The sequence below is a fragment of the Scylla paramamosain genome, chromosome 4, assembly GCF_035594125.1.
Source record: "Scylla paramamosain isolate STU-SP2022 chromosome 4, ASM3559412v1, whole genome shotgun sequence".
NCBI classification, from domain to species: Eukaryota; Metazoa; Arthropoda; class Malacostraca; order Decapoda; family Portunidae; genus Scylla; species Scylla paramamosain.
Genome location: NC_087154.1, coordinates 32,444,527 through 32,467,202, shown reverse-complemented (window position 1 = coordinate 32,467,202; position 22,676 = coordinate 32,444,527). Strand labels below are relative to the sequence as shown.

Sequence of the window (22,676 nt, the reverse complement as noted above, 5' to 3'; positions counted from 1 at the left end):
GGCGCACAACCTCAGACAGGGCCAACGGAAGGAACTACTATAGCGAGACAAAGTGAGGGGAGGGAAGTGTTGGTGCAGCGCGGGCCAGGAGGGGAGCCGCTAGTCCCCTGCGACAGCTGGGAGTGAGGATGACGGAGGGAGGGAGAGAGAGAAAGGGAGATGAACTAAGAGAGGAGAAATGGGTGAAGGGATGAGGAAGGGGAGCTGGAAGGCAAATGGGGGAAGGACGTCAAATGGATCATAGCATATTAACTGGCAAAAAATATGGGGGAAAAAGGCAATGCATATTCATAAAGAAACACAGAAACTTATTTAGCTCCCCAGCAGCAGGGCATCCCTCACAGGGCCGCCAGGAAACTGTAACCATGCATCATAAACGGACTGAGAAAACACCCATAACTTGAAAGGCCACATGAAAAAACAAATTAGGTATATTTCCGTGGGTGTCAACTGTGAGGGGGAAGGAAACCAGATCAGCGGAGCCTCACTCCCTCCAGGGCGTCACACCGCCGCGGGCACCTCCCTCGCCCCCTCGCCCTCCTCGTCGGGCTTCACTTCACGACGCTCCTATGAGGGCGTCACGCAGCCCTAATGCGAAGGGTTCTGATTACCTTCGGAGGAGTGTCAGGGATGAGGAAATATACTGCACATACCAGTTCTTGCCAAGATCTTTTTAAATCTTTCATTAGCCCAATCACTTCTACTTTCACAGGAAGCAGCTTCCCTTCAGCGGATGTGGAGAAATAAAACTTATCTTGATGTATTCGAGTCCATCGCGCGTGGTTGCAAAACGGGACACGCAGATCAGTCGCCAACTAACTTAGCGGTGCCGTTAATGCATGAAACTGTTACGCAGCATTCGTCTCGTCACACAAAAAGAGAAAATAACGCAGCTACGGTGTGGCCGCAGATGTTACAGCTCCCGGAGGCTGGTTGGTCGCCGGGGTGGCGTGACTGCTGACAGATGCTGCCTGTCGCCTCCTCCCTTCACCGCCCCTCCTCGCCCGCCTCGTTCTCATCATTATCTTCATAATCATCATACCCCATTTCCCGCAACAAGAGCGGCGGGGTGATTCAGAGCTCCGGAAGGAGAGTAACAGTTGGTAATACATCGACCTGTGCAGCGAGGGAGTCCCGCCTCCGGTCACGCCTCGCAGCCAACCTCGTCTTGGCTGCATCTCGCAAAGACGTTCTCGCCTCCCCCCTCCCCCGCCTCACCCGCAAAAACGGATCACCTGTTTTTCTGTCACGCAATCCATTATTTTCAGCGTAGATTTGTTTTACTGACAAACTTGACTGCTGCACCTGAATGCCCATAAACATCCAGCCAACAAATTAGTCATTTCCATTTTTTTTTTTTTTTTTAACTAAACCGACCTGATCAGATCACGTGTCACATCACAATTTCAATTTGATATCAATATCCCCGCGTGGCGGACGATGATTTCCTGCAAGAGCGAACGTATAAACAGAATGGCGTTTGCTTTTATGTTCGGGGATGCCAGTTGCCGCGGGCGGAAATGTAAAATCCTTGCCGTTCAGAGGTGCAATCAGGAGTTCCCTTTGAGGTTCTTATCATCATCAAGCTTTGGGGTGACACCGGTGACGTCACACTCAGCTGATGGCTCAACGGTAGTCGGTTTGTTTACAGGCTAACGGGGGCGGGACGGGACGGGGCGAGGCGGGGCGGGGCGAGGTGGGGCAGAGAGAGAGCCGAGGAGAGGAGAGAAGAAACAGGGCGGGATGGGACGGCGGACTGGGAAAATGATGCTGTACGATGTGATGATGTGTGGGAACAGCAAGTAAAAGTAATAAAGAAGAGCGAACAAAGGCGTGGGAGGAAAAGACCGTGGAAATGAGACGTGAGATGAGGGGAAAGGCTTATATAATACCTGGGAAGAAGACTACACCTAAATCTAGTAAAGAGGAGTTAAGAAAGCACACAATAACTATAAAACTGGAAATGGGAGGAAGGAAAACTGCACGCGGAAGTGAATATACGACCAAGTGGATGCCAGAGTGACGGATGACGAGGAATACGTGACAATAGAGGCAGGTGAGTGAGGCGATGATTACTGCACATGATGATATGATGTGTCTGACAGATAGGTGAGCAAGAGCGAGAGAAAGAGAGAGAGAGAGAGAGAGAGAGAGAGAGAGAGAGAGAGAGAGAGAGAGAGAGAGAGAGAGAGAGAGAGAGAGAGAGAGAGAGAGTCGAGCAATCTTTCATCCCTCACTTTGTCATTACCGAAAGGAAAAAAAAAGTCATAACCCAAATCAAAAAAAAAAGAAAAGCTCAAAAAAAAAAAATCCACAAAATGGTAAAAATAATTAAAACCGAGTGTGGAATCATATTTCATCATGTATTCCAGTTTTCCAGCTTGTCAGAACGAGAGGGAATGTGTTGCGCGAGGTCATGCAACTCAAAACTCCCCGATGATGAAGAGAAAAGAAAATAATAGATAAAAAATATATAAAAAGCGCACGTAAGCAGCAACATTAGAGGAAAATTTGAATAATGGTAGAGCAAAAAAAGAGCCAAATGAACTTTCACACTCATCACCAAAACCGCTGATGTTTGTTGGTGTACAGAGAGAGAGAGAGAGAGAGAGAGAGAGAGAGAGAGAGAGAGAGAGAGAGAGAGAGAGAGAGAGAGAGAGAGAGAGAGAGAGAGAGAGAGAATATTATTGATGTGAAATTTTGATTCTCTCTCTCTCTCTCTCTCTCTCTCTCTCTCTCTCTACCTATCCATCCATCAATCCATCTATCCTTCCTACCCTACCTCCTATCCTTCCTCTGTCTTTCCCATCCACCCTTCTCACTCTCTCTCTCTCTCTCTCTCTCTCTCTCTGGAATTTAAAGGAAACAAATAAACACTTTACGCTGCTTTGTCTCCCTGCCTCACACACTCTCCCTTCTCTGGCATGGCTCAGCAACTTTAATCTCCGACATCCATTCTTCCCTCCTGCCTCTCGCTCCCTCCCTCTCTCCCTCCCTTCCTCTCTCCCTCCGCCTCACCTTTCATCCTTAATCCCTCCCCCGCCTCCCGACCTCCTGCGTGTTTGCTGAAGGAGAAACCTCAACTCCAGGCCATTTTCTGACATCAAAATCTATCTCCAGCATTTTTAAGGTGGCCGAGGCGCGGTAGAGGCAGTCAGTCACTCGCCTCTTTCCCCCCAACAATGTATTCATGGTTGATGAGACTTTCTTCTGTTGCCTTGTCGCAGTTTCAAGTCTCTCTCTCTTCACCTCAAGGGCATCTTTCTGATACCTTACACGCGCTGTCACTCTTTATTTATTAAGGCTGTGTTACTAGTGTCTTGTTGTTGTTGTTGCTGTTGTTGTTGTTGTTGTTGTTGTTGTTGTGGTGGTGGTGGTGGTGGTAGTTGTGGTTTTCTCTGTTGGGTTAAATGAGGGATTTTCTTTCTTTTTTTTTTACTTTACGAGAGATGTTTTGGTTATTCATTCCATTTTACTTTATTTTATTTTGATTTACTCTCTTTTATTTATTCACCTTTTTTTTTTCTTATTTAGTGTGGGGTATCGTCCCGTGATTGGTTAGTTTGTTCTAAGGTTATATGCTTGTTAATATTATGTGAAGGAGAACAAAGAGATATAAGACTGCTATGTCTGTTGTGTATATTTATTCTTGATTGTTGTACTTATATGATTATTTTCCTGTTTACTCTGCATATAAACTAACATTCATAGCCCTCAGAAGGTGGACTTTTTACTGCCTCGTTTCTATTTAACCCTTTCACTGTTATTTGAACCCTAATTACTAACCACTAACCACTGACACATCTTTTATTGTTCCACATCCATCTCTAAACACTGCACTGGCTAGAAATCGGAAAATCTATTCTTTTTTATCCACCTTTTTTTTTTTTATGTAAGAGGGACACTGGACAAGGGTAACAAAAATCCAATTAAAAAAAATCCCACTGAGATGCCAGTTCCAGATTGTTTATAAAGATTCCATGCATTGATTTAAAATATTGTCAATTATTGCATATCACAGTTTAAAACACTGATATGTAACAAGAGGAAAAATAAGCGCTAGAGAAAAAAAGATAATTAAAACTAGAAATTGCCAGCGAAAAATAAAAGTACAGTCGTGATGGCAAACGATTCAAATAAATAGATAAATTAATTGATAAATAAACAAATGGAAAATGAAACGTTGCGCCGCTGCTGCTTCAATGCATGGTGACGTTTTCAATTTATTTCAGGTTTATATGACCTTGCTTGTCTGCGGATCATAAAAGAATGTGGTAATGACTCGCGGGGGAAGGAAAAAAACGAAGGAAAAGAAATAATGAAGGAGAGAGAGAAAAAAAAAATGAGAGACGATAAAGTGAAAGTGACTGCAGTGAAATGATGAAGCTCTGACACGCGCCTCGTCTTGAAGGTGAAACTCAACTATATAGGTTGACGGTGCACCAACATATCGAAGAGTCATTTACATAAAGGAAGCTCATCTTCAACTCCTGCTCCTCCTCCTCTTCCACTCTCCCTTTCAATGCTCCTTCTCTTCCACCTCTCCCCTATCAAGTCTCGACACTAAGCCTCCACCTACACTACAAAGACTCCACATTATCATGGCATTCATACCCTCCACTGCAAACAGTAGCCGTAAACTGCATCTTTTCTCCTCTCTAACCATCGTTATTTTCATCTGATACTCAAATTAGTGTGGTATAACATAACTCAATAAGGGAAAATAAAATAGCACTGTAAAAGGAAGGTTTCTTGCAATCTGAAATTTCTTGTCAAAAAAATAAATAAATAAATAAATAAATAAAAGAAAACAGAGGGAGAGCCACAGTGACAAGGCACCAGGAGCAGCAATGTTCTCAAGACCACATCCTCGCTTTCGTCATAAGTCCAAGTCAATGTCCAGACGTGAACAGACACCAGGAGGGAAAGAAGCAGCAAAGTTGTCCTCGTTCTCGCCCTTGGTTTTGTGAATATCGAGACAGACGGACATCAAGAAAAATAGAAGTCGAAGTTGTCGCGTGGATAACAAGACACTAACAAACACCAAGAGGAAAGAGGAATCAAAGTTATCCTCTTATAAGAACATAAGAAATAAGGGAAGCTGCAAAAAACCATCAGGCTTACACGTGGCAGTCCCTGTATGAAATATAGCTACCTATTTCCACCTATCATCCCCATCCATAAATCCGTCTAATCTTCTCTTAAAGCTCCCTAATGTCCTAGCACTAACAACATGATTACTGAGTCCGTTCCATTCATCTACCGCTCTATCTGAGACCCAATTTCTTGCTATCTCTTTCTTAAACCTACATTTTTCAAGCCTGAACCCGTTATTTCTTGTTCTGTCCTGGTTGCTGATCCTAAGAATTTTGATTACGTCCCCCTTGTTATAACCCTTATACCACTTAAAGATTTCTATCAGGTCCCCTCTTAACCTACGTCTCTCTAAAGAATGTAAATTTAACAGCTTCAATCTCTCCCTCGTCCTTGTCCTCGTACTTGGCCTGGTTGAGCATCCACACACGAACAGACACCAAGAGGAAAATGAAATCGAAGTTGGCTCACAGTTGTGCCACCGAGCCAGACACCCCAGCCGCCTATCTGCCAGCCAGGCCGACACTCAAGGGCAGAGACCTCAGTCCTCGCCGCCAGAATTCTGAAACAAAGTCCAGCGGTTCGCTCAGCCACCCATAACCAACTGGTCCACGGAAAACATATAGCGGTGTTTCTCTCGCCAACTGTGCACAAGTCGGGCAAAATAGATGTCGCTGGCCATTACTGCTTCTAGTATTTTCCAAACTTGGATAAATACGGGACACTGCCAGCAAATTTACTTAGACACGTATAAGATGCTTTGTTCTGCCAACTTAGTGAGTTAAGTAAACCGGTGTGTGCGTGCTGGGACTAAACCTTGTGTGTGTGTGTGTGTGTGTGTGTGTGTGTGTGTGTGTGTGTGTGTGTGGGTGTGTGGGTGGGGGTGGGTAGGTGGGGATGGGGGTTGGTGGGGGGTGTGGGTGGGTGGATGGGTGGGTCTTTGGTTCTGGGTTATCCCCGGTGCGTCCTGTCCTGTCCGCGGCGTCCTTGAGTGGTCCGTGGCCAGGGTTTGCTTAGTGGTGTTGTGTTCCCGTGCAAACAAGTATACACGTCACCTGCACCATTCCGTTCCTATTTCACCCGAATTCCTTTTTCTTTTTTCTTTTTTTTTCTCTCGCCAAAATTGTTCTTCCTTTTTCGGTCTTTCATCTTTTTTTTTTCATTTCATCTCGAATTCTTGGTTTCAGTTCCACCGCACACTTTTTTTTTTCCAACTAAAATTCCCGGTTTCAGTGCCAACAATCACCTCTATATCTTTTTCCCCATTTTTATCTAGTATTTTTCAGTTTAAATTCCCTAACCACTCTGCCCTTTTTTACCTTAATCGAGAATTCACACTCCAAGCCCCACAATTCACTTCCAACAATTACCTAAGTGTAAACTAAATACATTCTCTCATTTACGTTCTAGTACATATAATGCACACTAAGCCAGGAAGATCCACTAAACAATAAACCTGAACTCTGACATTCCAAATCATTAACTAAAGCACTACAACACAGCAACCTTTCCTCCGCCCCGTGTAATACTAAAGACGCCACACACACACACACACACACACACACACACATGGAAAGGGAACATCCAGGCACAAATATTATTCACAGGAAGGGAGACGGCATTCAATTTCCTTCCCTAATCTGCTTCACACTTCTCCCCCCATTCCAGCGACGATGATGACGAGGAGGAGGAAGAGGAGGAGGAGGAGGAGGAGAGCCGCAGTGCATGAGTCAAGGAGAGTCTCATGGCCGATGACGTGCGTGGATTCAATCACAAATATTCCGAGCAGAAGTTGGGAATCCCATTTGCGTGCTGGATGGCGGGACACGAGAACGACAGCAAGAGCGAGAGAGAGAGAGAGAGAGAGAGAGAGAGAGAGAGAGAGAGAGAGAGAGAGAGAGAGAGAGAGAAATCACAATGCTCTCTCTTCCAAATCACTTGTCAAGGCTTCCCCCAACAGTTCCGGAGTCTTCGTGTCTCGGATGCAAACTCCTGTGACAGAAAGCGCCGTGGTTGGTAAGCGAGGACCCACACAAGGTGCACAGACGAGAGTGGCCGCTGCTTACACGCGACTCATTCCCACTCACTGACCTGAATTTTACCGCCGTGTATTTTCTCTTTTTTTTTTTCAGCTGTTCGAGTGATGGGTTATTGAGAGAGAGAGAGAGAGAGAGAGAGAGAGAGAGAGAGAGAGAGAGAGAGAGAGAGAGAGAGAGAGAGAGAGAGAGAGAGTTTAATCTGCTATGGTTGTTTGGTTAGCGCATTAACACAATAACAGTTTCATATATATATTCCCTCAGTAGTAAAAAACATTAATACCTCAACATGTAGTCATCATTTCTATGTACCACATACTACACTATATCAAATTGATAATAATAATAATAATAATAATAATAATAATAATAATAATAATAATAATAATAATAATAATAATAATAATAATAATAATAAAATACATCTGATCTGAGAGAACAATAAAAACAACACAAAACAAAACAAAACAAAAACAATAAAAAAAGGTAAAAAAAAAAAAAAAACATGCCTACAATTACTCCATGCCAGCACATAACATCACACTTCCCTCCCATACACATGTCAACACCAACGCCACTCACAAACCTTGCCATTCACGAATCTCAACGCACCACTCAGTTGCTCATCCACGCATCATCTCTTACCCGCTTGTCTTGTCTGTCTCCTTACCCTCTGCCTTTTCTCACATCCTCACCGACGCTTCTGCGATCACATGCTTCCCTTCCCGCCGCATTCCACGTCTCACCAGGCCCTTACTCCTGTCGTCCCCCGCTGCCGCCGCAACACATCACTGCTCTCTTCTCCTCCCCACCTGTCTGCGTCACCTCAAGACAAGACAACACACGAGCGAAGCGAGACGAGAGAGAGAGAGAGAGAGAGAGAGAGAGAGAGTCACACACGGACAGACAAATATACACAGAAAGAAAGAGCAAACATATACACGAGGGAAGACAGACAGGAAGACAGGCAGAAAGACAGCTACAGAGATGCAGGAAAAAAGAAAGCAGGGAATATAGGGTAACGGGGCGCTGCTACACAACAAAAAACGGGAAAAAAGGGAAAAATAACAGGAACAGAGGAAAAAGGGGAAAAAACACGCTGGGAAGTGTAAAAAACAGGAAGACACCAAAATAAAAAACCTCTCTCTCACTCTCTCTCTCTCTCTCTCTCTCTCTCTCTCTCTCTCTCTCTCTCTCTCTCTCTCTCTCTCTCTCTCTCTCCCTCCCTCTAAAGCTGCACAAGGGAGAGGGGCAAACAATTCCTAAAAGTCACGCATTGCCGGAGGATCTCAGCGGGAACTTGCCTGAGTCGCTTGGGTTACACTTCAACTTCCTGCCTTGAAGTTCGGCACACCCGCGAGAGAGAGAGAGAGAGAGAGAGAGAGAGAGAGAGAGAGAGAGAGAGAGAGAGAGAGAGAGAGAGAGAGAGAGAGAGAGAGAGAGAGCGTCGGCCAGCGGAAATTGACAAGTTTGGGCTCAGATTCACGGGCGAGGCTGCTGCGGGGAAGACGGACCCTGTGACTTGTAAATTATTCCAGTGCTTGTATGATGTCATCTCTCTCTCTCTCTCTCTCTCTCTCTCTCTCTCTCTCTCTCTCTCTCTCTCTCTCTCTCTCTCTCTCTCTCCTTCCTTCCTTTCCCCGCTTGGCCTTCGCGGAACTGAAACTGACGTCCGCCTGCCTGCCTGCCTAGTGCCTGCCTGCGTCCCTCTCCCTCCCTGCCTGGACTACGTAGTTGGGAGTTCCGTGTTTTCTCTTCCTAAAGGTTTTGATGCTAAAGGTTTCAGGCTCCAGCGCACGTCCTCCCTCCTTTCCTTCCTTTCCTTCCCTCTTTCTCCGTGTAGCTACTGTGCGCGTGTGTGTGTGTGTGTGTGTGTGTGTGTGTGTGTGTGTGTGTGTGAGAGAGAGAGAGAGAGAATCAGGAACACAATCAAACATACAAACAGAGACAGACGAACGGACGACTGAGAGCACATTAATGCCGCGTAGGGGAAAAAAAAGCTCAGATAATCACACTTTTAACGCTCCTGCCGCCTCACCTGCCCACCAAAGCCACATCCCTACTACATCCCCACGCTCACCACGCATCACCAGACGACACCACAGGTTCACACGGTACTTCCTCTTTTGTCTCGCCGGATTCCGAGTCTCTTTACAATAAACTCCAACATTTTAACCTATTTCCAACTCTTGCACCCCTCTCCCCGCCCCCTCCCCACCCGGAACTGACCAAGCGGCCGCGTGGGAGCCAGCAAGGTCCAAGCCAGATCAATATGACGGGAGTTAATGTTTTAAAGGTCGGCAGAACGTCCCTCCCCTCTCCTCCCCTCTTCTCCCCTCACCTCGCCCCCCAATCAGCCCGCCTCACGCAACCCGGGGTGACCAATAGCTACCTGGAACTCCTGGTGACGGTCCTGCTCCCTGGTCCCTGGTTCATGATCCCTAGTCCCTAGTCCCTGGTGGTCCCGCCCGTCACGGTTAACAATTCAAGGAGGACAAGTGTTCAGTCGGTTAATTGCTCACTCGTGAAATTGGCATAGCGTCCATGACCTAGCCACGTGCACGGGAACGTGGCACGGTAATCCAGTGTGTCATGAGCGCCAGTGTAAACCTAGCCTTTTCAATGGTAATGAGGGAATACCACTCGTTAGCTTATTGGATTAACCCTACAGAAATAAAACCGCGGGTGATGAATGTTTGCACTTCATTATTAGTTTCGCTGTCTATTGTAACTTTAGAAGATGATAAATATATATCGTACTATCTTTCGTTAACTTCAGGAGAAACCACAGCAGCTAAGCGCACAAGCATAACAAGCTTCCCGCTTTCTCGATAATTCCTCATGCATTCAGTAGTGTCTTTGGAATTCACACTCTGAACCTGCAGCAGACCGTAACTCAACCTTCAGAAGCCAGTGCAGTCAGACGCTAAAGAAAGAAAGGTTTAGAGTACCACATCACTCATTATGCTGCCAATGGTGTCTTTCTAAATTATACTCCAAACTTGCACAAACCTATTCTGCTAAAACCTGAAGAGTGGCTACACCAGTCAAAAGGTAAGGGCGGTGCATGCAGCTGCCGCTCCCTGACATATTACGTGCACGCTAGAATAAGATTTCACTCACTTCCTTCCTTTGCCTCCGCTAAACCTGAATTATGACACAGGTGAACTATAGACCATGATACCGCCCTAGCCTTTCCCTTTCCTTCCTGCATGCGCTCTCTTCTCTTGCTTCTTCTACTTTCACATCGACTAATATTGCTCGCCTTTGTCTCCGCCGCCCACACCTTCTGCATGTACATGACCTTCTCTTCTGGGATTCTTCTTACGTCATCGCTAACTTTAGACCTCCTCCGGTAATGTCTCTTAGTGGTATTTTCGGTCCTCCAGCTCATCGGGTGTTATTAGCTACGGAGCTTGCATGTGGGGACGGAAATAGGGCGCCGTGACTTATCGCAGGCACAGCAAAATAGCTCGGAAATGTAAGCGTGTGGTGAAAAAAAAAGTATTAAAAAAGTGGAATGGAAAAAATTATGGTGAAAACACGAGTATTTATGTGGTTGATTTTGTCTTTTTGCCCTTTTTTATCAATCTCTCTCTCTCTCTCTCTCTCTCTCTCTCTCTCTCTCTCTCTCTCTCTCTCTCTCTCTCTCTCTCTCTCTCTCTCTGACCTATAATTTTGCTATATATCACTTTAAACTATATAGAACACCTCATCACAAACAGCCTCGTCAGGGCCAACACGTGTGCTGCTGTTTGTTCTCTCTGTCTCTCTCTCTCTCTCTCTCTCTCTCTCTCTCTCTCTCTCTCTCTCTCTCTCTCTCTCTCTCTCTCTCTCTCTCTCTCTCTCAATCTCTCTTACCATTCCTCCTCCTTCTCCCAGTCCGTGCTTCACTTTTGCTTCCTTCTTTCCTGACTTCGTACTACCTCAGCTGTCACTCTTCATTCCTTTTCCCTCCTCGTGCAGCAGCCTCCCCCAAGCTACACTGAGCCAAGAGGGGCCGACTAGGGACTCCCAAACAGGTCAGTCTTGACGGGGCTGCATCTCCTCCCCTCACGAACCAGACCAAGCAAGGGTGTCAGTGATCCCCTCGACGCTTGCCAGCACCGAGGTGTAAGGGGGACCTCGCTCCGTGTTTGAGGGGAAATATTTATGAGCAAGAAGTGAGGGGTTAGAGCAAGCGGATGGACTGACAGAGGGACGAGTGACATGTGAGAGAGAGAGAGAGAGAGAGAGAGAGAGAGAGAGAGAGAGAGAGAGAGAGAGAGAGAGAGAGAGAGAGAGAGAGAGAGAGAGAGAGAGAGAGAGAGAATGTTTGTGCTTCCAATGATACATGATGACAAAGACAGAAATACCTATAAAACTCCACTGAAACCATAAAAAATAACAGGTGCGCACGACAGGTATTCAATACGACAACAGAAATATGCAACGCCAATCCTCCTGACGTAGTAGTAGTAGTAGTAGTAGTAGTAGTAGTAGTAGTAGTAGTAGTAGTAGTAGTAGTAGTAGTAGTAGTAGAGTAGCAGTAGTAGTCGTAGTAGTGATGGTGGTGGTGGTTGTAGTGTGTGTACTATACAGATGTGAATGAAAAGAATGAATGTCACAGGTAAAACACACAAGTTCCGGTGTTTTGCGAGGCACCTGTGTGACCTGAAATGGATATACGATGTTTTTTTTTTTTTCCTGTCCCCAATTATATGACGGTGTGTTATTCAGGCTGTTTTATCTGATGGCATATAATTGGTTTCCGTTAGTGAAGCAATAACACAGCCACTCTTTACTCAGGGTGCGCCGTACGTGTGTGAGTGGACGAGTGTGTGGTGGTAGCAAAAGCAAAGCCCTGATATTGCCTGTACGTTTTAGGAGAAAGGTTTAGCTGGAGGCCCAAGTACCAATGCTCCTTATCACGTCTGCTTGGAGCCTTGTAATGGGGTGGTTCAGTGACGGTTGTGTTGGTTCGTTAAGCTGATTCAGTCGGCTGAGCTGGTTAATTCTAGGGAGCGTGGGATTTGGTGGGGAGAATGCCCCTTAAGGATAATTCGCTTCAGGGGCGCCAGGGAGACCGAGGAACGGGGACGCGGGGTCGTGTGCTGCAGGTAATGACGCGTGTCTCGTGGGGGAGAGAGGGAGGCGAGGAGAGGCAGGCGGCTGGTGGTTATTACAGCGTTTATTCTTGGTGCTCGAAGAGGCGTGCCGTCACCAGGTGTGATTACCGGCGCAGCGATGAGAGAGACGCCGCATTCTGGTGTGCGATTAACACTACAATGATGAGAAGTCCCGGAGGTGTGTGTGTGTGTGTGTGTGTGTGTGTGTGTAAGACATGCTCCGTAGTGTCACTAATACTCATATTTACGCTTTAACAGTCTTGTTTGCTGCCTTTGGTGACTGGTTGTTTGCTCAAGTGAGGACGGAACTTGTACCCCTTCCGCTGAGCACCCGTTTTGCCGGTAATGGCAGGGGACGAGGCGGCGTGAAAGCATGTTTACCGAGGCAAGCGTTCCCGTGAGGAGGAGTATTTTTGGGATGTCGTTAAGTAAGTACTACAGCCGCTTCCCTGCACGTGTCGCCCGGCGCCTCGTGGAGCGGCGCCGGCTGAATACCTCCATCACCCTCGTCATTGTTGGTGTATCTGGAGCATCATCGACCCTTGTCCCGGCGTCGATAACGCGATGCACCCAACTCACGCATCTCAAGAGCCATCGGTCGGAAACAAGCACCGGCGACTTAATTCATGAGCGAGTTACGTGAGTGAGTTATAATCCCTCCCTGATCCCGCTCTCGCCTCTCTTGTTAACAGCTCCCGTTGCTCTGCTGCTCGCCAGGTATCGTGCTGCACACCTGTCGGGCTCAGATTGCCAGCGAGCAGTGCGGGGCGAGGATCACCTCTCCCGTGCAGCCATGTGGAGCAGGTGTCTCAGGTGGCGGCGGTGCTTTGCTCTTGAGTCTGCACAAGATATGGGCTGAGTGGCTGGCTGGCTGGTAGGTGGGTGCTCTCTCTCTCTCTCTCTCTCTCTCTCTCTCTCTCTCTCTCTCTCTCTCTCTCTCTCTCTCTCTCTCTCTCTCTCTCTGTGTTGCACTCGCACGCACTTCCCCTTACCCTCCATTCACACAACATGCGCATATACAAATCAATGCAAATAATACCTGATTATATTCCCACCCTTACTGGATCCCTGACACTGACATCCACACAATGCATGGAGCCACGCAGAGCCTTGACCTGTCATAAATAACCTTGTGGAGTCACGTGGTGGAGTGTTATTACCTTTTATACATTATCATTCTTCGTCCTTGTGAAAACCGCCTTCCACCCGCTGGCGCTGCTTGACTTTCATGAGTAATATTTTACCGGGAGCATCCGATGACAGCCTTGAGGGAGCTGTAAACAGACTTACTCCGCCACCGCCGTCAAGAACGCCGCCCCGCCTCGCAGCTCGGCACTTCAGAACGATGATAAGGACGAGTGGCGAGGGTGAGTGGTGAGGGTGAGTGGCGGCGAGCAGCAATAACGTCTTGGAAATGTCTCCTGTTCCACATTCAACTATAATAAGTGGCAATTTCCTGCTGAGCGGATCAAAAGTGGCACGCAACCACGACTGAGAGCCGCAGCCGCGAGGTGAGTGACTGGACGGCGCGGCCAAATCAACTTCTTACTTAGGGGATTATTTTCAAGGTGTGTTTTTCCTTCTCATCGTCCCTAAGGACCGTGACGAGGCAACCGGCGGCGGCGAAGGCAGTTCAGGCGGTACCGGAAGCACTATATTTACTTTTTTTTTTCCGTGTTGCAACTTCTGTCGGGATCCTCAAGTCGACGGAGCGTTGCGAGGGAGACGTGTTAAACGAGCTGTGTTCATGTTCACTTATCTGATTCTTGCGCAAAGAAAAAAAGCACGCTTCGAGTTCATTAACCATCTTCACACACACAAGCTTGATAAACATAATTAGACATACTTGATAAACACAGTACGCATGATATACAGCAAACTACCGCGGGAACAGGGGAAAAAAGGGGTTATTTATCTCATTTATCGCAGCAGTGAGCTTAGCAAGACATCCCCACCTTCTCCTCCACACTTTAATCGCCCCTCCACATTTTTTTTCTCAAGCGTAAAAAATTCTGACGAAGGGCAAAGAAAGAAGGAAAAGCCGTTCATTATCTCAAAAAAAAAAAAAAAAAAAAAAATATATATATATATATATATATATATATATATATATATATATATATATATATATATATATATATATATATATATATATATATATATATATATATATATATATATATATATATATATAACAGCAAGAAGAGAATCTAAAAATGTTGACCACTGTGGTTTCGGGGGCGTCTTGATATTCGTCTTTTGCAGCAGATCAAGTCATAGGAAGGTGGATTGGAAACAGAAATAGATCAAAATTGAATTTCAGACTTTACTTCCTTACTTTAAGTGATGACTTACTTTACTATCAGCTAACTGGCCATCCTGCTGCTAACATTTGCGCCTTGCCACTGATCCATGTAAAGCTGAGGCGTTCCGCATAAGAAGGTACACTCCAACTAATTAGATTTCACTGCTTAAAATATTTCGAGCTAAATGCAGTACCACGAAACATCTCATTTGACATCCATCCTCGCGTACGGAATTCCCTGCCCGAGCGTCACTGCATTTTATCCCCGAAGCATGGCCACAACTCATAATAATTCTACCTCATACTGTGCTTTGTAATTCCACTCACTAATGCAGTTACGATATATTTACATGTAATACTCTGTGTGTGTGTGTGTGTGTGTGTGTGTGTGTGTGTGTGTGTGTGTGTGTGTGTGTCCGCTCTGCACGCCGGCTGTGTTTGCCTGTCCCATTATAACAACATCCTGGTGCAGCTAAAGACCAGTCAGGTGCGCTGTAAATACTTACTTGGATCGTCAGGCACGGATTTAGAATATACAGAGGTGCTGGGAGGGAAGAAAAAAAAAAACCTCTCTCTGCTACACACACAAATAAAAACCCTCTCTCTGCTACACACACACACACACACACACACACACACACACACACACACACACACACACACACACATTAAGTACATTCACGTGTTACCAGGCAAGGTTGTTTTCAAGAAGAGACGTGACTTGTGAAGGTAATAATAACCTGTCTGTCTACTTTTCGTGCTGCTTTTCGTGAGTCGCCCCAGTAATTTTTAGAGAAGAATTTTAAGTCACTTACAGAGAACTGGAATCAATCTTTTTGTAGTTTGCTTTTATCACGCGTTTTTTTCTCCTTTGGACTAAGAAGAAGAATAAGAAAAAAACATTCTAAACTAATGAAATACTCAACCTGTTATTTATCTCAATGTCTCAGTGTCATACGACTCACTAATTGACACTTTACTATCAAAGCATCTAATTTGTTGCATATTTCAATTCCTGCAATTCATGAATCAATCAATCAAGCCCTAAGTAGTAAATTATCCACTCTATTATAATATTCTAAATCCTGTTAATACTGTAAAAACACTAATTTATCTGAACCACTAAATTATCCACTTCATCTGTTTTAATTCTACCTGAAGTTAAATAAAAAAAAAAAAAAAAACACGTACCACCACAAGCACAGCCATGAATCCCTCCACGCAAGATCGCCTGAGGGTCGCGTCCACCTCACGTCACTAAAGCAGTTAACAGTCCCTCGCAGTCTATACAGCAGTCCACTACCGCCTCACGAATGGACCCATAACCAGTATATTACCCGCTGAGAACACAACCTAAAACTGGACCTCAACCATCCATATACACGCAGGAAGACTCTTTAACCTGCCAGCCCATCATTTCTAAAAACCTTTCCCTGAAGAACCTTGTTGGGAAGGAACTTGTAACACTTGAAAACTCAGCGTGATTGTTTCTTGTGTTGCTTGTGTTGCTTGCAGATTGCATGAGTAGAAAAAAGTTAAGTCTGACCTTACGACTCGTTAATTCTCCCATCATGCACTCTATTCATCAAACCCAGACACAAAAATATCATGCATTCCTTAGTCATTTTCCCTTCCCTTGCAGTTACTAAGATATCTCGCGGATGTACATGTCCCTGAAGGCGTAGCAGGAGAAGCGACAGGAGGAGAAAACCAAGTCATTCGCTATCTAAGGCATCATCTTCACTGCTGTCATATATTTTACTCCCTGCAGGAAGTCATTACGTGGCGCAGTTCTGGTCTTCCAACAGGTATGTGGGGGGAGTTAATGACTTCAGGTAAACAGTGCCCGTGTCGCATGCAGGTACAGGTGAGTCTCCCGTGAGTGTTTGGTGTGATTTCACTGCACTTGGCGTGGATGTGTTTCTTGTTTGTATTTCTCACCGCTATCTCCCTTGCTGTCTGTTTGTTTGTCTACGAGTATTTGCCTTTTTGTTTGTTTTGCTTGTTTGGTCTCTCTCTCTCTCTCTCTCTCTCTCTCTCTCTCTCTCTCTCTCTCTCTCTCTCTCTCTCTCTCTCTCTCTCTCTCTCTCTCTCTCTCTCTCTCTCTCTTTCTCTTTCTCTCTTATTGGTCTATATCTAGTAACTACCTATCTTATCGTCAAGTACGCGCCCACACACACACACACACACACACACACACACACACACACACACACACACACACACACACACACAGAGCCCCAAGTTCACCACAGCAGAATAATGAAGAACAGTTACTCAGATACCAACCTTTACATCCCGATAGCAACCAAGTGTGGTGATCTCCAAGGCAAATACGTACACTGGGGGCCGCTAAGTAACAGTCACCCCCTTCAGTTCGATGCCGCAACACTTTTGAACCGAGGGATGATAAGAAAAAAGTTACAAAATAAGCACTTCCTACCGGCGCGGAGTCAGCAACTTTTTTAATGAGAATTCAGAAGGAAGACGAAATGCGTTCCATCAAAGGGTTCCTTCCTCAAAGCCACAGGGACGGGGAGAGCAAATAGAAGACGATTAAACGACGAGAAAGCTTGAGTGTGCCGCCTTTTTCAACTCCTTCTCTGGCTCCTCTCCTTCTTTCTCTTTTCTTTTCCTTCCTCCTTCTCCTCATCCTCCTTTTAACAGCATCGCCTACCTTTCTGAAGTGTGTGTACGTATGTGGTGTGGAAACGTTTGCAGTTGCTTAAAGTAATGATGTCGTATGCTACAAAATGCTTCACATACACACACACTGACACACACAAACTATCTAGCAAATGCCTCCACTTAGTTTATTTATTTGAGGAGCACTTAAAACAAAGCAGTTCATTAATACATATGTTCAATTTATTCACTTGGTGGACATGAAACTTACGGTACTTTGTGACGTCAATATTTGGGGAAACAGTTCACGGGCAGAAGAGAGGAATTTAATTAAGGGATAGAGTGAAGAAAATGTATGTAAAAGACAGTCTTCGTGTTGATTTATGCCGCGGCAAGGATGAGTATAGGGGAGGAGGGCGGAGCGAAGACTGGAAGGGTGAAGTCGAGAGTTGTTGATGAGATTGAGACTTGGCAGGGCTCCGTGAAATTAGTGATGGACTGGAACTGACTGACTGATTAATTGATTGATTGACTGACTGATTGCATCAAGACACACAACTACAAAAGTATGGCGCTACAAAAAGATAATAGTTAAAATCAAAGTCAAATAAGGTCAAATAAGAACAAAAAAAAAAGTGGAGGGGGCGAGTCTGAGGGATCAAAGTCCACTGATAACAAGAAAAAAGACAGAAAACAATCCAGGTGTAAATTATCTGAAGACATCACGACTCTATGTTTCTTATGTTTCCCCCACTCAATTAAGATAATTCAATTCTAATTTTGGCTTCCCCCACCATGAAAGGAAAAAAAAAATGTAAAAACTTAACTGCTTCCACCCTCACATTAAGGAAAGGGAATGTTTCTTATTACTCTTTATCACTTGACAGCACAGATGGCAAGGCAGTGAAGGAAGTAATACTTAAACAGACACGTTTCTGAAGGAGTGACCTCGCTCTCGCCTCCAGACTTATCCTCTCGCCAGGAAATGCAAGTGCAGAATGCGGCAATAATTACATAAGGTGACCCACTGAGCGAGGTCTTGTGCAGCACCCAAGATCAAGGGCGCCGATAAAAGCTTGATAAAAATCTCTTTCCTTCGCACCCTCGTGGATGATGCCCTCGGGAGGCGCGTGTGGGACAGAGGTCCTGTTTTGCCGGAACGCCCACTTTGTTTGGTTTGTGTTGTTTGGTATATATTTGTTTCCATCGTGTTTATGTTGTGTTTGATGGTGGTGTGTGGGTGTGGTGTGTGCATGGTGCGTCTGGTGGTGGCGTGAAATGTGTATGACGTACTAGTGTTTGATGTCAAGCTGTTGTGAGTGGACCACAAACAAAATTTAAGTGAATTTGGAAAATAAGAGAATACACTAACTTTGGCCTAACCATGTGAGTATTTAATTACACGCATAACAAGATGCTTCAAACAAATATATGCATAGAAAAAATATAATATAAATAAATAACTACACACACACACACACACACACACACACACACACACACACACACACACACACACACACAGTGTGTATCACCCCATATAACTTAAAAAGGGAAAGCTAAAATGTTTTTGTTGGAAAGTTCAACAGGGAAATTTTAAACTAATTTTGTAACCAACACAATGATTAAAACTTTGTGTGTGATGTTTGGCGCGAGTGTGGCGGCGAGGAGGAGGAGGAGGAGGAGGAGGAGGAGGAGGAGGAGGAGGAGGTGGTGGTGGTGGTGGTGGTGGTGGTGGTGGTAGTGGTGGTGGTGGTGGTGGGCAACACACACCCGGGGTTTGATGTGCGGTGCCAGTAATTGTGTTGTCAAGCTATTGCGTCCAAAAGCTTGTCATTCGTCCAATAGTTACGTTCACCTGTTTAGGTTTACGTCATACCGTGGCTGGGTGCACCGGCAGCAGGGGCGTCTCCGTGACCTTCATGCCCTTCAGCACTTTGACTGGCGTGATAACGTGGGTGGAGAATCTATAGAGACCTTCACCAATGTTTTCCTCATACTGTTTTTCAACACTTCCGAAATCAGGCGCATCGTGTTATTACTAAAAACCGAACCACCTTGAAGTACGTACTTAGCCATATCTTACCTTAAAGTATTCTTCTTATTACTTTATACTTTGCTTTATCTTGTGTTACGCTAAAAAAAAAAATATTACAATAGCATTAGATCATGCAAAAATAAAATAAAAAAATTCTTAGCATTCATGCTAACACACACACACACACGCAAATAAATATCAGATAACATCACATAATGTATTAGACTAAAACAAATCGCAACAAAATGAACCCTGCACCTTCCAGCATCAGCGCGATAGGAGAGGACAGACAAAGGAGGACAATCAGGGAGCGAGGTCACAAGCAAGGATAAAAAAAAAAGTGAATCTTGAGGTGAACGTACACAACCTGTTGCCTCACAGCTCAGCCTGGTACGAAGTAAACACCCGCAGCAAGAAGACCACGTTAAGAACCCTGCAACTCTGAGTCCTCTTAAGACATTATTTATAACCAGGAGGGTCCGTAGTGTGAGGCTTCTGGGCCACTGACCGCTGCGAACTGCGGGGCGCGCCAGGGGCCTCGCCCAGTGCGCCTCGACCGCTGTGCCTCCTACGTGGTGGACTCGAAAAATTCTACAAATGTTGACTCAGCTGCTGGTGTCTGACTTCGACTCCCGTGACCTTGAGGGAGCCTGAGATGTGAAAATGAATCCGACGATGCTCTAGTGTAATGAATGCAGGTGTGTGTGTGTGTGTGTGTGTGTGTGTGTGTGTGTGTGTGTGTGTGTGTGCAGGTTGGCTGGCTGGTTCCTTCACATGTGTTCTGCAAGCGCAGTTATTACACATTTATTTTTAGCGTTTGGTTATTACACGAGCATTTTAAGCGCTTTACCTCACATATCACCCTGATGCTCGAGTGGCGAGGGCTGAGCTGTGTGTGGGCGGCGTATGTGATGTGTCGCTTAACCACGACTCTCATCCCGACCGTTTTTCTTGCTTTCTGAGTGGGTGGCGGCTTACTCACCCATTTATCCAAAGCCACACAGCTACCGTATCATCATCCACGTTATACCTCCACTGGGTGTTGCCTTTAATGTCACGCATCGTACGCAATCACTGGAGGGTGCATACGCATTCGAGTCGGTCGTGTGTCAAGTCGTCATGGAGAGGATTCGAACCTAGATACGTGGTTGGGAGAAGCGCACCAGGCAAGGCTACAGCCGCCTCACCGTGGCAACATCTTGAGTGGCAACAGTGCTTCTCGAGGACCTCGCTAGCCTGACCAGAATACATAGCGGAATATGCAGCTGGGTGAATCTAAAAGAAAGAAAACGTTGTGACTAAGAAATAAATCAAATGCATAATATGAAAAAAAATAAGTGATAAAAAGAAAAGAAAAAGGAAAAAAATGAAAGATGAAACAGATAAAGCGTTTCTTTAACTCCAGATCACCAATTAAATGTAAACAGAAAAAAGACAAAACGATAACAAATAAAATAAAATAGTGAATAAATAGATAAATATATTACCACAACATACGAAATAAAAAAAATGAGAACACAAAGAGAAACAGAAAACTAGAACGTAAGAATTCACCAGATCATCACCTCACATCAACAACACTCACTTCCCCTGCACCACACACCACACCAACGTTGCCCGGCACACCAAGACACACCACCACGATTCCTGTACATTACTGCCGATAACACACACACACACACACACACACACATCTCTCTCTCTCTCTCTCTCTCTCTCTCTCTCTCTCTCTCTCTCTCTCTCTCTCTCTCTCTCTCTCTCTCTCTCTCTCTCTCTCTCTCTCTCTCTCTCTCTCTCTCTCTCTCTCTTTTCCGGCAACCCACTTCGGATTCCCATGACGAGCGGTTAATTAGGTTACAGTTGCTTCATGAGAATATAATAATGTTGCACTAACCAAGCTCGTTGCTATTATCATTATTATTATTATTATTATTATTATTATTATTATTATTATTATTATTATTATTATTATTATCATTATCATCATCATCACCATAATCATTATCACCATCATTAACATCATCAGTACCACTTTATTATATGTATATGAATTATAACTCTTATTTGTCTTCTCTTTCCTTTCCTTTTCCAAATATGAATTGTATTTCTTCGTGACATCCACGTGCCACCCTGTCTTCGTGCATTTCCCTGTTAATGCATGAATAAGTGGCTATTTGAATTATTTAATGTATATCCTTATCTTTGTTCTTCGCTCTCGCTTTCACCCGTGCACACATCCACCCACCAACCCATCCACAGCAGCCGACAGTCCTAAACACACACATAATTCCACACACTCCTTATCTGCAGAGATCAAACGGCTCTAGCTTAAAATTGGATGACACCTGCTTTCAGATTTTCCTCAATTATAAAACACATTAAGACTATTTAAAGGATACCCAGGTAGAATTCTTTGTTCAAGCGCCAAACTCTGGTGATACAGACATATGGCGCTCAGTTTTTGTACATTGGACTCTGAGTGAGGAGAAGTCAGTGTTAAACGCGTACTCTAACCTTTTCACTGTATAACAATTCACGGCACTAAAATTAACTACGTACAATCTCTTCAAGCACCGTAAGAAAGAAAGGGGATTATAACAATAGATTTCTCAATGTGTTGCCAGTATAATGTTGAACAAAAAGAAATATTTCACAGTGGTTTGTCATTAAAGGAAGGTTAGTCAGTAGCAGGGCAAGGGTTAGTGTCTGGTTGTCTGAAGTGAGGCAAGTGTTGGGTTATTGTGAATGAATGCATGTCCTGAGTGGTCCATTGCATCACGCTTTCTCTTCCTGTTTGTTGCCTTATCCTGCCTTGAGCTAATGCGGGGATACGTGCGTGGAGGGAGAGAACAATGACAAGGACGATGTTGAATAACGATGATGGTGGTGATGGTGGTGGTGGCGATGGTGGTGATAATAATAATAATAATAATAATAATAATAATAATAATAATAATAATAATAATAATAATAATAATAATAATAATAATAATAATAATAATAATAATAATAATAATAATAATAATAACAATAATAATAATAATAATAATAATAATAATAATAATAATAATAGTAATAATAAAAGAAGAAGAAGAAGGAGAAAAAGAGAGAGAAAGAGGAGGAGGACAACAACAACAACATTAACAACCATGATCAGAAGAACATGGACGAAGGAGGAGCAACAAGAGGAGAAGGCAGGAAGAGAACAACGACTCAGCCTGTGAACACAATCAAGTCACGTAAATACCCTGTGAAGAATAGCTTTAGTATTCAATAAGTGGATGGACTTACATGCAATTTGGTGACACTTTAAAGCAACTAACATGAGTGCCTGAGCTTACATGAGGACACTAGGCGGCTGAGGCAACAAACTGTGACGCTATGTATCGGTTTACATTTATATACGAAAAGGATGAAGGATTTTGTGAAAACAATAACCGATGTATTTGTTACTTTATTAAACCTTTCAC

At 44.6% G+C, this 22,676-nt stretch overlaps 1 protein-coding gene across 2 annotated transcripts in view; it reads right to left on the bottom strand.

Moving 5' to 3' along the window:
• LOC135100013 (uncharacterized) overlaps nucleotides 1-22,676 on the bottom strand; it is a 271,043-nt gene that overhangs the window by 85,392 nt on the left and 162,975 nt on the right. The window contains exon 6 of one of the 2 annotated variants that reach the window (XM_064002841.1): nucleotides 19,410-20,481. The exons of the other annotated variant lie outside the window; for it this stretch is intronic. The gene's annotated coding sequence lies outside the window, so the exon portion shown is untranslated. Of the gene's footprint in view, nucleotides 1-19,409; nucleotides 20,482-22,676 lie in introns of those variants that run through there. 2 annotated transcript variants of the gene reach the window in all.